The sequence below is a fragment of the Aricia agestis genome, chromosome 14 (genome assembly GCF_905147365.1).
Source record: "Aricia agestis chromosome 14, ilAriAges1.1, whole genome shotgun sequence".
NCBI classification, from domain to species: domain Eukaryota; kingdom Metazoa; phylum Arthropoda; class Insecta; order Lepidoptera; family Lycaenidae; genus Aricia; species Aricia agestis.
In genome coordinates this window covers 10654862-10668307 of record NC_056419.1, presented here as the reverse complement: position 1 = coordinate 10668307, position 13446 = coordinate 10654862, and the positions used below count along the sequence as shown (strand labels likewise).

The window sequence follows — 13446 nt, the reverse complement described above, 5'->3', positions numbered from 1 at the left end:
AGAATCACTTAAATCGGACTTGTAGTTTCGGAGATATGCGAACACAAACATAAAAACATAAATACATACATACATACACACATGCACTTTTGAAATTTAGCCCATTTGTTCAGACGATGATATAGACTAATATGTATATACTAAAACTGGGCAGTTCTGGAAATATTACATACATACGCGTCGAATGAATAACCTCCTTTTTTGATGTCGGTTAAAAATATGGTGTACCAAATTTTTAAATTATGATAAATTAGTCTTTGCTTAAATAAAATTACGGTGTTTCCCGCAATTTCGTTGCGCCAAATGTTGTCTATATGTACATTTTGCACGAACAAAAACTATCCCAAAACTAATTAGGACTCAAAGCAGTTCACACCTAATAACATCAAGATCTGTTCAGGAATTTATGTCCTAAGAAATTACAGACAGAAACCCTTGTCGCATTTATAATAAGGCATGGATACCTAATTCCAGAAACAGAAAGCTGTAAACGTCATAAAATTATGACATTTACGAATTGAACAGCCCCATCTAAAAACATGTTCTATCGCCAGTCGGTACTGGTAATAATATTATGAAGACTCACTCAGCGAGTCATACGTTTAGCGAGTAATAGAGCAAGTTACTAGCCCACATAGAGCTGACCTTTTCTGAACCGGGGACAATAATTGAAGTATTGAAAGTAGTGGTTGTATAATGTATGCAGGCTTTTACGAGCTTTGCAGAGCCTGAGTGTGTGAGTGCCTTGTGACGGAGCCAACTTAGTTTTTACATCTAAGAGTGGAATTTTCTTTACTTTCTCATTTGCTAATAATATTTATTATATACAAACATACTTATATAGTGTTTAGTCCCTGTCTGTCAAAGTTTTTACCGACTTCCTTTAACGTTCCTTTGCAGATATTATGTTAGATAGGTAGAGTCTTTTTTCTTTGGTTTATTTACCATAAAAATTAACGATTAGGTAACTAGCGAAAGTATTTAAACTAGTGATGAGCAAAATCGGTCTTGTAGCCTTAGTCTTGATCTTACAAAAAAGCAATGCCGAGACCAAGACTATCCTAATACTAAAAAAACAAATCCAAGACCGAGATCAGGCAGATTTGACCAAGTCCGAGACCAATATTGTACTAGAAATACTAAAACCAAGACTGTCTGTGTCTTGTTTTGCTCATCACTAATTTAAAGTAAGTGTAAGATTTACATAAAAGGGTTACCTGGCAGTCGGGTAAAAAATTTTTTTGACATACAATGTTTAAGGTGTGAGTAGTCTTCGAAACTACTGGACCGCCTTCCCGATTTTTGACCCACTGACCGTCCGAAAAGAAGATTACTAATTAATTATGATAATGTACGATTCCAAAATCCTAAGCGCATCTCAATTCGTGCGCATAAATTCGCATTGAATTTTTTTTGTTATGCGCTTGATAGGAAAATGCAGTATACTAAATCATAATGTACCTGCAAATGAAATCAGACCTACTCGTTAACCTTCACCTATACACCAGTGTCGTTTTGCAGGCGAGAATATTTAACATACCCCTGCAAATTGTTTAATATACGCCTTATAATTTCAATGATAGAGTTTATAATCGTTTGCACTTAGTCAGTTTCAGTAAATCGTTAAAAACTTGACCTAGCTCTTTGAGTTGCTTGCACTTTTATTCAGTACAAAGCCAGGGATTAAGTGAGCGAAATAACGAATTCTTTCTAATCAGACTCCTGTGATTTAGTAAGAACCAACTAAAATCCTATACTGATGTTGTGAAGACGTAAAGTTTGTCAATTTGTTTGTGGCGTTGTAGATGGTTTCCTCATTTCTACATTTATATTTTAATCGATTTTTCTTTATCAATGGATAGCCTCATTATCTATGAGTGTTAGTCTATAATCTATATTAATCCCTCGATCGCGGATTCTTGGGAATCTATTTTTTCGATTATATACTATAAATTCGAAGGTTATGTTTCAAAGTCTGTTACAAGTTACAACTTACATTATGTAAAACGACCACAATCGCAATATATATGATACCTATAATACTACAACACATTGATTATGACAACTTTCTATAGAAAAACATTCTGCTGAAATATTTGAGAACTTATTTTAAAATGTTGTACGTTTCAGTCACTATTTCAGACCTTGTGAACGTAAAAATACAAGAATTTCCTAGAAGCAAGTTCGTTGCACCGATAACGAAAACACCGTAACTCGAAAATATCCCAACTAATCATATATCATGCAACTTCGGCTGACATTTTGTTCCCAAACTACCCAAACTTACTACGTGTTTACAAGACTACTCCGTTTACAGTTATTTTACCTGCGAATTCCGGGAGAATGATTCGTATTTCGTTGCCATAAAGGTTATATTAAAGGTCACTGAATTTCGGGTGCATCGCTCTCTATATGTGGCGTTTAGTTTTATAGACCATTATGTATGCGTGAAATCCTTTTATATTCGTATTTAGAACCTAGAAAAGTTGGCTTTTGTCTAGTAGAAAAGCATTAAGCTTTAGGCTTGAGTGATCTATTGTAAAAAATTCTAAGTATTATAACTTCGAATAAGGGTTGATTCAGACATCAACGCGACGCGACGCGTAGATTCATTTCTAAAGCGCGTCACAGACAGAGCAGGTAATGTATATTACATCCCGGGATGTACATCTTTACATTATATTAATCTATCACACACACAACAGGTAATGTAATGTATCTTTCGCTACATTTCAATGGTAGCCGCCCCGCTTGACGCACATTTCAGCTGCTGAGGTGTTATACAGGCTGTTCTTATATTTTTAATTTAATATCGTAAATCGTAATACTATGGACCCTTCGAGTTACTTGATATTAGATTTACTAGATAGTTTATCAGAAGATGATTCGGATTGTGATTTTGATGCGCGCAAAATGTTACAATATGTGCTCATAACAGAACGATGTGAATTGAAGATATTTGATTGAAAATTAAGGCTCTGGGGACCAGACTGCCTGCAGGCTGCAGTGCCTGCTGTGAAGTGCTGTGCTGAGGAGGTAACACCGTGTGTCTCTGTCTATCATCTATACATATTATTATAAAATTAGCTGTCCCGGCAAAAGTTGTTTTGCCATTTGCCTGGGCCAAACAACATTAAAATCTTATCCCATAGGATGGGGGGGGTTTATTTTATACACCAGATGTTAAGTTGGAAAACACAGTTAATAACATGAAGTAACTCCATTAAAGAAAAAGTTTGATACAAAACCTGACCTTTTGTCTCCTTAGAGGGGTGGGGGGGGATATATCTGCGAAAACCACATTCAAATCGGATCAACAAACATACAGACAGACAGACAACCCCATTTTTTTGCTTCTATAGCGATGTAGTGAGTAGTGACACCCCCCGCTTATTATTTTTTGAATATCTTTTAACGTTGTTCGTGGCGGCCGAAAAGGAAGATCTTCCGACCGAGCGAGATAGCATGCTCGATCAGGCCGAAGCCCACTGACGTCATTTCAGACGTTGTATATATCTTGCCGTTCTCCGAAACTTCGATAGCGCGATGCAGGAATGTTAGGCGAATTGTGGGTACGGCCACAATCTCTAAGGGCGCATTTTCATTAGTCGTTAACTCGTACGGTATACAGCATACGGGGAGTCTATGACAACGAATGGCGCATGTCTATTATAATTGGTCGTGGTATGATCTCCCGCACCCCGTATGCGGGCCCTATCGACCAGTGAAAATGCGCCATAATGTACAGAATTTACTAACTACCGTTTTATTATAATATGACGTATAGACAAAGTCGCTTTTTTTCGCTCATGTCTCTTTGTTTCCTTTAATCTACTTCCACTACGCAACGGATTTTGATGATTTTTCCAGTGTTAGATAGCCCATTTTTTGAGAAAGGCTATAGGCCACGCTTTTTATCACGCTACGACTAATTTTATAGAAGAATGTGGAAAAAGCGGGGGCAATTATTTGAAAGCGCTTATCTCGCGAACTACTGGAGCAATTTTTATGTTATTTGGCACAGATAAGAAGTAGAGCACGTGAAGGATCATATTATGCTGTCGATTTTAATCACTTTTTCCATTGGCTATTATTTTATACCCTTGCGGTCTGAATTGACCCTAAGTTTGGAGGAAATTAGATTTGTTTATTTAATTTAATTTCATCGATCCGAAATTAGATTTATTTAATTCCATCGAGCCGGTTCGATGCGAGCCTTCGAGTTGTGAGTTATGCGGTCCACACTCAAATTAAGTAATTTTTACTCGATTTGGAGTTTATCCATCGAGTAATACCGATAGTGAGTACTGACCATTATGTCAAGTGTATAATACTTAGAAGAGATACTTCGAAGGATAGAAATGGACACAGAATTATTGTTGATGCGGAAAACTGTACGATTTTCGCGTAATAAACGAATTTCGACGCAACGAAAAGTTCCGGATGTCGTCTAATAGTTTCTTTCAGGTGATATGTAAGGCGAGTCTAAAACAACGTAACTAAACAAACATAACAGCCCACAAAGGCACAGCAACAGTGTAAAGCAACAATTAAAGGGCAGCGCCAACATAGTAGAGCCTTAATAGAGTGGGAGACGCATTATGTCGTAAAGCTGGGGACACACGTAGTACTTTAATAACGTGATAAAATGTCACGCGTTCCTATCTTATACAAATTACTTGTAGTTTAATAAAAAATAAAAGGCTTTGTAATGTTTGTATAAAAAGCGGCTTTTTTGTTTGTTTTAAATGAAGAAATGAAAGGTCTATTAAATGTAGAGCACGGGAAACAACAACCCCAATAACCAACAGATTAAATTAGCATTTACAAAAAAAACACATAATTCTGGCTAGTCCACAAACGTGAAGTCTTAATCTAGTATTATTTTAATTTATCTAGTACTATGCGTTCCGTGCGGCTTCGCTCGCGTAAAGTATGAATTTCACGGAAACCGTACATTTTCCTCATAAATAGCCTATGTCTAACGTGTACCATGGACCACAATTAATTAAAATTCATAATATTATTTCAATTATCCTTGGTGCGAAAAATCTAAATAATAAAATAACAAAAAAAGGATATGGACGAACAGTCCATAGACGGCCACAATTTTATAATTGAAAAAAAAAAAAAACGTGTACCATGGAATCTTCTATACCAATCTATGGGCCAAATGCTCCAGTAGTTCATGAGATAAGCACTTTCAAATATTTTTCCCCGTTTTTTTTTTTCACATATTTATCTTATCTTCGCTCCTATTGGTCTTAGGGTGATAATATATTATACTAATATAGCATATAGCTTTCTTCGATAAATGGGCTATCAAACACTGAAAGATTTTTTCTAATCAGACCAGCGGGGCTAAAATGGTCACATTTAGCAAATCCTCTCAATCAATTCAGCAAATGAATTGTCAAAACTGTCAAACTGACAAATGTCAAATTAGTACGAATTACTAGACATGAATTGCAAGCAGACTTGCATTTTGCGATTTCAAAAAAATGAATCCTATTATGATTCATAATATGATTTTCCAAAGCGACCTTCAGTACTTCCTGAGATTAGCGCGTTCAAACAAACAAACTCTGCAGCTTTATAATAAGTATTATTATTAGTATAGATTAAAAACACTTAAATCATCAACACTTTTTATTATCAGACTATTTGTTTGTCTCTACATTTCCTCTAAAAACTTCCTTATATTGTTTGAAAGTATCTAAAATACTATAAAATAAAAATAATTATTTAATTAAGTTCACGAGTTATTTTATTTAGATTTTTAGCATATTTTCTAGGACTGAAAGCTCACTAAGCTGTATTATTTTAATTTATGTAAGTATTATTAAAAACACTTAAATCATCAACACTTTTTATTATCAGACAATTTGTTTGACTCTACATTTCTTGAAAAACATCCTTATATTGTTTGAAAGTATGTATCTAAAATACAAGAAAATAAAAATTATTATATAATTAAGTTCACGAGTTAATTTATTTCGATTTATATAAAGCCGTTATAAGCAACCTACTATGATATTAAAGTAACTAAAATATATTAAAGTAATTAAAATATATTACTTAATATTATATTAAAACTCGTGTATCCCCGGGTTTATGACAAGTATCTCACAGATCGTTGTGAACGACATGTGCGAGTGAGGGAATGACCGAAAGCGTTTTATTGAGACCTCGGGTCTAAAGCCGGGTCTAGAACTTACATAAACACTGAAACACTAGGTGAGATATGCCTCTACTATGTATTTGTTAACTGACTTAAATACATGTTTAGTTAATTTATTCAAGAACTAAAAGTGTTGTCGTCCTAAATTAAACATCACTTAAAGACTTTTTGTTTTACATCTGACGGGAATGGAGTAAAAATTGTTCTATTCGTAGTTCTACGGTATAACTATGCTTAAGGAAACTATCATGACTTTCATAAACGAATCTGCGCAGTATAATGATTATTTAGTTGTTAAATAACTGTAAAATGTTTCGAAGTTCAGAAGTCAATAAAAGCTAGTGCACAGTCAACAAACATTGTTCGCTAACGCCAGCAAAAATAAAATCCAAACGCGAAATTATTACGACCACGAATAAAATGAAATTAAACAGATCTCAAAACGATAAAACCCGACGACAAAAATAACGTTTAAACTCGCACAAACGGTGACATAAATATTTATTTTACAGTCAGGTACAGAAAGTTTAAAAGTTCCAAACAAACGAAAGAATATCCGCTAGAACGGCGACGGAGAACTGCAGTCAATAACACCATTCTACTGAATATATGGCACTGAAATTTTAAATTCCATTTTAAAGAAGCGAACCTTAATTTATTGTAATTTACTATTTCGAATTGGTTTGGCGATTTATCGCTCAGTTTGCGAAGTGAATCGCAGTGCTTGTAGACTCATATACCTACTCTTAGTCCTCAGAGATAATAATAATCAGCAAGTCTAAAAAAGCAAAACTTTAAGTATTTCTTATTATGTTTCATAGATTTGCTCTTAGAATTTCCTTAGAGTGAGAGTCTGGAAAACTACTTTGCACAGTGTTTCATTTCATGACGTGACGACATAATAATATTATGACGTGTTATGGCGGATGACAATATTATAATAATAATTATTATGAAACATCAATTTTGACAGTTTTGTATAGAATAACATTCTACTGAAATGTCAAGTAACTAAAATTTTACTGCAATTTTTTCACGCTCCGACCTTTGCGTAGGTTACTACCTATGCTATGACATAGCAAATCGTAGAATATTTTGAAAGATTTTTAAGTAATTTCTAGCAATAGGGAATAATACTTTATTCCCTATTGCTAGAAATTACTTAGAAATCTTTCAAAACATTGTACGATTTGCTATGTCATTGGCCACTAGAGAAATAACGATAAATAACGCTGGAAGAGGTTATAATATATCGGTTTTCAAGGAGTTCTGCGTTACTTATGATATTTTTGAGAATCGCAGAAAAATAGAGCTTTTGTACTCCCGTGTTGTCCGTCCTTATGTTCCAGACTAGAAAAGTTAAATTTTGATCTGAATGTAAACTAAATTCTGAAGCCTGTAATCTATGTAATGCTCTAATTTAAATATTACATATTGACGACGAAATATACATTAGTTTGGTATAAGTTCAATTATACTAAGTAAAATCATAAGGTAACTATAACATATAGCAGATTATAATAATAATATTATTTTTTGTTATCAAGAATAATTTTAACATACAGTTAATATACCTTCATATAATTTATAGTCCAATAAATCTAGTTCTGCCACATATTTTGGGAGAAAAGAAATAAAACCTGCTACTTCTTTTAATTGAGATGTTAGAATTATTTAATTTATGTTATGGTAATTAATGAAAAGCTCGACTCTTTAATAATCAATAAATAAAGGTGGGCCCTACGAGAAAATTTAAGAAAAGGCTTTTGACCAAATTGATTTAAAATCTAATAGCTTACAAAAATATCTTGTACTGGTTTAAAATTTTATTTATTAAAATAATAATTTTTGAATTAATTAGTAATAATTATAGTGCTGAATTTAATTTATTCAGAAATATATGTTATGAATAAAATATTGTGCACAAAATGGTAAAGTGACGAAACGAAAGACTTATTAGAAAAAAGTCGTCTAAATACCAAAATTTATCAAAACGGGATAGTTACTTTTGTTCTCGAAAAATTTACGGTTTCCGCGCGATAAACGAATTCTGCGAATAAAATCTAGTAGTTTAATGTACTATTTTTAAGCAAACTAATTATACCTTTTTATTTAGTACCTTATTATAATATTATAGTGGCGTGGTGGAAATGTTATCACCTTGCAGACAGAATATACAACGATTGTCAAATGTTATAGATAAGATTTCCAATCAATCACAAAACATTTCGTGCTATTTTTATGTTCTAAATTCGGGGGTATCGGTTTTTCTTCAGCTGGCGAGATGCCAGACTAAAATCACAACTTTAAGTCTGGACGATCTTAAGTTGTGCTTTGTAATTCGATTTCTTTAATCGAAATACATTGTGGAATATCTGTGGTTTCCAATCGATCTTAATGGAAAACACAAGAGATTTACAACGTGTCTATATTTTTCGATGTATTTTGTGTTTAAGTGAAGACTTTTGTCTATAAACATTTTTTGGTTAAGTAGTAAGAAATTCAAATTCGCGGCCATGTGACCTGCTCGAAAATTCGTAAGACGGAGGTAGAGCAGACCGCTGGCGACGGGTGTAAGTCTCATCTGTTCAATGCAGAAGTTCTCAAACTTTTTTGGAGGAACCCTTTTAAAAAGTGACAGTTTTGACGGACCCCAAAAATAATAATGTCCTGTCTTTGAATTTGGATTTATTTATTTTGGATTTCTATGGTCACATCGCAAGAGAGGATGGCCATAGCCTCGAACAGCTTGTGGTTACATGCAAAGTTGACGGTCGCCGCCCAAGAGGCCGAAGCCCTATTAGATGGTCTGACCAAGTGCGCACAACTCTAGATACCGGCCTCCATGATGCTCTTCATTCTGCCAAGAATCGCAACAGATGGCGTAATGTTGTCGTCACTAGACTCCAATTAAGGGAAATCACGACCCTCAGCAATGAGGAACACGACGTGAGGAGGAGGAGGTCTTTGAATGAATTGTTTCATGCTTGTGTCTGATGACTCATGACAGTATTTCTAATAGATTTCTAATAAACAAATTATGCATCGCTCGCGGAGTTCTACGAGGCCCAGGGCTTCGCGGAACACACTTTGAGAATGGCTGTTCTAATGTTTAATTTTTCTCGTCTGTTGGCACTTCCAGAGTGCTACTCCTTGCTTTACCTAGCATTTTCTAGCCTTTAGCAACCGTATAAATGTATCGCTCGGCAATCGACATACATTTAGGTTTTAGGTTATGGTCGTTTTAGTTCGCACAGACTGCCTAAAGTCTGATTCAATTATTACTTCAGTATTTCAGTTTGCTATTGTTAGGTACAATGATTTTGACAGAAATTTCATTGCGATTAAATTTTAGATACATAATGGTAAGATAAATATATTAAAAGTTCACTAATTTTGTCAATCAAGCAAGCAATAAAATATTGCAATAGTTACACTGTATTGATTAGTATTGCTAACTAAATAAGAAATACGTTCAAAAATCGGTCAAGTGCGAGTCGGACTCGCGCACTAAGGGTTCCATACCGTTATAGAGCTAAAGTAGGGAGAAATTGTGTTTTTGTATTTTGTTATTTATTTTACCCCCGTTTATTATTTATTTGATTTTAATTTTATTATTAAATATTGAAATACACATATAATTTAGGATTTTGTGAAAATTTCAAGTGTCTACATGTTGCCGTTATGGATTACGAGCCAAAAACAAAAATAAATCACGTTTGTCGTATGGGAGCCCCCCTTTTATATTAACTTTATTTTATTTTAGTATTTTTTGTTATAGCGTCAGAAATACACTACACTTTACACAATCTGTGAAAATTTCAGAAGTCTAGCTATAGTGGTTCTTGATATACAGCCTGGAGACAGACAGACAGACAGACAGAAAGACAGACAGACAGACAGACAGACAGACAGACAGACGGATAGACATCGTAATTCGTAGTCTCAGCAATAGAGTCCCGTTTTTCCCGGAACCCTAAAAACTATCAAATAATTTTCGCAAGATTTATGCTATTTAAATTTGCAGTATTATGTGTTTTATTGTTAACGCTTAGATTAAATCGGTTCTGAACGGACAATAAGTGTTCATAACTACATATTAATATATCCTCTGACATGTGATCCGTCAAATATACGGAACCCAGGAAACGGGGAGTGACACAAACGGAAGGACATAATAAAACACCAATTTTACTATTTGACTATTTAACCCTAAAACAAATCAATTGATTTAAACACTGAGGTTGGGATGTTTTAACATAAACGAATTAGATTTTCTAGATATTATGTACGTTCATTATAATCCATACTTATCTTATATCTTTAAACGAGCAATTCTTGTATAAGTATATATAATTGGAATCTTGGAATCGGCTCCAACGATTTCATGAAATTTAGTTTATAAGGGGTTTCGGGGGTGATAAATCGATCTAGCTAGGAATTATTTTTAGAAAATGTCATTTTATTCGTGTTTTGACCAAGCAAAGCAAAGCTAGTCCATACTAATATTATAATATATTATAATATTAGTATGGTCTTATAATATATAACTTAAGAAATTGTGTCTGTCTGTTACATCTTCATGTTCAAACGACTGAACTCATTTTGCTGAAAGGTATGGAGATACTTTGAGTCCCGGGAAAGGACATAGGATACTTTTTATCCCAAAAAATGTACGGTTCCCGCACGATAAACGAGTTTTGGCGAAACGGAGTTGCAGGCATCATCTATTTTAGGCATAATTTTTTTTATTTTATTTAAATTTACAAATTTATTACATTTATTTACATAAATTTCTTACTATAAATTTCAAGTAGAAAACCACATGGAAATACACACACGGCTACGAGTAAAAGTTTCGGAAAATAAATTAAAACATATTGGCGACAACATTTAAGTTAGAAAAATATACTAAACTATTATTCTACCAAGTTCTTGGGTATTTAAATTATATTTAAATTCACTTTTAAAAAACTTTTCTGTGTAACTCAATAAAATAATAAAATATGTTAATTTTAAGTCCACTTAATGAAATTAATTAAAAAGCAATATAAATAAATATTAAGCGCATTAAACTGACGGGCAATAAAATTTTATATTTTAACTTCTGTAAAATATTTTTTTACGCCAGAAATAAAATCTTACGAGACTTTTTCACTTAAAATTTTTGTGGCACATAATTTGTAAAATGAATTGCTATTTCCAAGAAAAGCGTTGGTATGTTTATTGCTAATTAAAGATTTCTTCTAGCCTATAATGTTGATTATAGCCTACTGGTCAGAGAAGCTAGAAATCTAACAGTATAATGAGTAGGTAGTGCCGTCAGAAAAACCACTTCCAATATTCACTTATATAAGTTTAAGCGTTATGCAAATTATTTAATTATTGAAGTTAATTAAACATTTTACTCACGAACTACTTTAAAATCTAAACTGTAAAGTAAATTAACTTTTCTAAAACTTTACGTCCAAAACTTTTTACGTCCGCTTCGCCCTAATGTTTAAGTAAAAAGTTCCAAAAGTTGATTCTACAATTTTCCTAGATCATAACTATTTAATCAAAAGTGGTTTAAAAAAACCTAATTGTTGTCAAATGCACATGAAAGTAGTCGCAACTCCTAATTTTTTATAACGTCGGTGCATATAAATTAAGATAAATTTTAATCTAGATAAATTAACAATAATATTAATAAATAAAAAAAGCATAACCCAACCAAAAGTTTCCGGAGCAAAAAAATCCAAATTATGAAAAGGCACAAAATAAAAACACTTTCACATGGTTTGTCACCACACAAAAAAATCTAAAATGCGAACGCACTCACTAACACAAAACTTTACCTACGCCAAGTCGACAGTCAAAGTTCTAAATCGCGATGGTTTCGCGCCGCGACGCGTCGTTCGAATGGGGATTTTCGGCTATGGGGAGGATGTGCGCATAGCAGTGGCTTAGATGAGACTGTGGCGTATGTACTGAAGCGGCCGTTCCGAAACCGACTTTCGCCCCGACCGGTCGCCCTACAGCTCACACGACACGTCCAGACTACGAATTTTTCACTATTTCAATTTATAACACTTGTGTTACTTGACTGTACTTTTCTAATTTAATTTTTTTTCTAATTTCAATTTAGACACTTGTGTTACTTAATTTTACTTTTCAAAATAATTACACACATAATTTCACTTTTTGCTGAAAATATTATAATTTTTTTAGCGACTGTACAGTATAATTACAATGAAAAGTACTACATTTAATTACAAAAAATATAATTTTGCGGCTTGTGTATAATTTGAGGGGTTTTTTATTTGTACAGTCAAGACTTGTGTTCCCTTTTGAGCTCGCGAGAGTACTACAAGGGTAACCAAAGGGGTAACTCACACGGCATCCGATGCATTATTTTTTGCAATCATTGTTGAGGTGTGAAATAGCCATATTGTTATAGCCATGTGTATATCGCAAAAAGTAGGAAACGCATTGTCATTTTTATTACCACTAGAAATAAAAATGTAAGGGGAGTGTTGGCTAATTTGAACAGGGTTGTTTTATGAATGTAACTTTTTGTTGTGACACCGAAAATAAATATTTTCTTACGACAATTTTTAACATATTGTAGAAACGTGGTGTCACAATTTTTTTTTAAATTTAGATTTATTATTGTAAAATAATTTAATAATTTAAATATGAATATGCCTCGATACTATGTTTTATTCTTATAATAAATGTTTATTCCGAGAATTATTTGCTTTGACGTCGTAGATAAAAAACAATTATATATAATACAACGATATCTCAGATAAAAGCCAGACATAATAACATATTAATAATATAAGTATTAATAGCTTATATTGTGCAAAGTGACTCATGAATTCAGTTTTAATACGTATAACTCGTGGTATGTGAAACCCGCAAGCTCCGAATTACCTCTTACATAAGTCTTACAAGGAAATAATATTATCATTTTACACGTAATTATTATTATTCACTCATAAACAGAAATAAATGTATTGCGTGCGTTTACGGGAAAACTAAGACATTTTAATTTAAAGGCAGTAACATAATTTGCAATAAAAAATATTATGTACTTAATTAAAATAAAAGAAGATTCCATAATTATATTATAGTATAAGGTAAGAGCACTAATGGTAGACTCGGAACTTACGACAAAAATACCATAAAAATAAGAATTAGTGTAATTTTTTCTCAGCAATATAAATTTTATAAGCTTCTCAAGCTATCTGTTGACGTGAAAAAATATATTAGGGACGCCT

At 33.1% G+C, this 13446-nt stretch overlaps 1 protein-coding gene across 4 annotated transcripts in view; it reads right to left on the bottom strand.

The window, feature by feature from the left end:
* LOC121733677 overlaps window positions 1–12124 on the bottom strand; it is a 115082-nt gene extending 102958 nt beyond the window's left edge. Inside the window, exon 1 of one of the 4 annotated variants that reach the window (XM_042124006.1) lies at window positions 11895–12124. The gene's annotated coding sequence lies outside the window, so the exon portion shown is untranslated. The remainder of the gene's footprint in view (window positions 1–11894) is intronic. The other 3 variants (XM_042124009.1, XM_042124007.1, XM_042124008.1) reach the window with 3 other exon arrangements.
* Window positions 12125–13446: the final 1322 nt, after the last annotated feature.